Below are 2,377 nucleotides of genomic sequence, written 5' to 3' on the forward strand. Positions count from 1 at the left end.
CACTGTTAAGTACAAAACATCAGATTTATAAAGCAATACCCCACAAATACTTAAAAACAAACTAAACCAGGCATTCAGTGAAGAGTATCATGTAATTTATCAATAAATGTATCTAACTGTATCATTTTTTAACAAACCAGGTCTGCAGTCCTCTTCATCTGAACGATCAATGCACTGAGGTGTTCTGTCACATCGCTGATAGCCTGGGATACAATCACCATTCCTGCATGTCCACTCATCAGGACCACATGCTATGTGTGATATAGATGAAAACATCCTTGTGAACAGTGCATTTTTTTTTTCTATTTGTCTTAACATAAACCTAAAACAATAATTTAACTAAAACACATTGGCTACTTAGGATGTATATATGAAAATTGAAAGTATTTCAATACTCTAATGCAATACAGCTTTTTTTCAGGGCCGAAATTGCTCATCTACAAAAAACATATATCTATACCCAATTATTTGCTGTAACACTCAGCAATTTACATGTTCAACAAACCATTTACCACAAATTACAGAGAAAACCAAACCCGGTCTGGGAGTTCTCTTCATCTGAACGATCAAGACATTGAGGTACTCCATCACAACGCTGATAACCTGGGATACAGTCACTATTCCAGCAAGTCCATTCATCCGGATGACAAGCTACGTGACAAGGATAAAGGTATACCTTTGTGAACAGCATGGTTTCAGATGTAAATAACTAAAATACAGTCTCAGAAGTGTTATATATGCCAGTGCATTTCATACTAATACAATATACACTCTGATGAGGTTGCTAGAATAAAATGCATCATCAGCAATTTATAGCAGCCTGAGCTTTCCTTCCTCATGAATCTAATAATTCACATAACCATATCTATGACCAATTACTTGTTCTGCTCCCACAGAAAAATATACATATACATAGTACAAACAAAAAGTCTTAAATCTACATTATTATATAAATTTTAATTTCACTAATTTTCAAGATACAGGATTCACTCATATATTCAAAACACTGTCATGAGCAAAATGTTTATGTTTTTTGTATATTTGGAAATTACTTTATATTCATGCAGTTTTATTAAGTGCAATATATTTCTTTTAGATTATGAAACCATCTCAAATAAACTCAACTTGCAAAACACACAAAAACAGTCTTTTGAATTCTCTATTATACAATCCCAATTTATTTTATCTAACCCAAATCCTTTCCCCAAATACATAAACAAATTTCACACACTGTTTTTTCTTCTACTGGTGTATAAAGGCCCTCTAATGATTAATCTATATGCAACACAGTCTCCATGCAGAACTTCAAAAGTAATAAAAAAACAGAATACATAGTTAAATATGTGTACTCGTGAATGTGAGGTTATTTAGTAGATACTACAACAGTCTCTTGGTTTGAAAATGAGGATAAAAGAATTATAGTACAAAACATTTTTTATCACTGACTTTTTATGGCATAAAATATCATAGATGCTTGTAAAATGCTTCTGTGTTTCAGTTAATTACACAAATGCATAGCACTCTTCTTAACTAGCTGTAAGTCACTAATAAATGAAATGCTGGCTTCCATTTTGATGCTGGAATAGTCCTCAGTTTCAAGCCATGAATATCTATCCTTCCCTTTCAATACTCGTGAAAGAGTATGGATCAGACTCCAAGAACATATCTTAATGGTACTTGGCACTATTGTCTTGTGGCATATATTCACCTCAAAGCCAGCTTACCTCTACAGTCAAGTTCATCTGTGTAGTCTCGACAGTCATATCGCTTATCACATCTTGCCTCTATTGGTATGCATGAGAGATCTCCACACATCCACTCCAATGGACCACATTCTACATGCAAATAAGCATTACATGCAGATACTATTTTCTAGTTTTATAATTAATGTTAGTAAACAAAGTAAAATAATTTGCTGTAAATCTACCAATAAAATGTTTGTCAGCCAGAAAATTTGTAAGATTTATGGATCTTGTATACTTCTTACGTGTCAGAGGGATTTTTATACCTTCTAAGAGAGGAATATTACTAAAGGAAATTGTGCAAAAATAAAAAGTTTTCCATTTCATTACACATATGCAGAAGGGTCTTAAGGGTCTGGATAAAAAAAGGTTAAAAGCAAGAATGCAACTATACCAATTCTGAATTATCCCATAAACAACAAAACTCTCCTCATCAGCAAATTGTGAAACACCATAACAGCATAAAAATATGAATTCCTAATTTTCTAAACCTTCTTCTGATCTCAGACCTAAACAAAAGTGTTCTATGATGCTTTGGATTAATCTTTTAAATACTGTATGGGAGATATTATCATTTTTTTACTACAGCCATTATTTCAGTTTATATCTTTTAAATATTATCAATGCATAGGGGG

General features: G+C 32.5%; 1 protein-coding gene and 1 long non-coding RNA gene across 2 annotated transcripts in view; one reads left to right on the forward strand and one right to left on the reverse strand.

Moving 5' to 3' along the window:
- The window catches only part of LOC119594807 (basement membrane-specific heparan sulfate proteoglycan core protein-like), a gene marked incomplete at its 5' end in the record, with an annotated part of 219,836 nt that overhangs the window by 71,437 nt on the left and 146,022 nt on the right, over nucleotides 1–2,377 (forward strand).
- Nucleotides 1–2,377, reverse strand: part of LOC119594571 — a 3,818-nt gene that overhangs the window by 1,175 nt on the left and 266 nt on the right. Inside the window, exon 2 of the long non-coding RNA XR_005230638.1 lies at nucleotides 1,725–1,835. This is a non-coding gene — a long non-coding RNA (uncharacterized LOC119594571). The remainder of the gene's footprint in view (nucleotides 1–1,724; nucleotides 1,836–2,377) is intronic.

Source organism: Penaeus monodon, chromosome 34 (genome assembly GCF_015228065.2).
Source record: "Penaeus monodon isolate SGIC_2016 chromosome 34, NSTDA_Pmon_1, whole genome shotgun sequence".
Lineage (NCBI taxonomy): Eukaryota > Metazoa > Arthropoda > Malacostraca > Decapoda > Penaeidae > Penaeus > Penaeus monodon.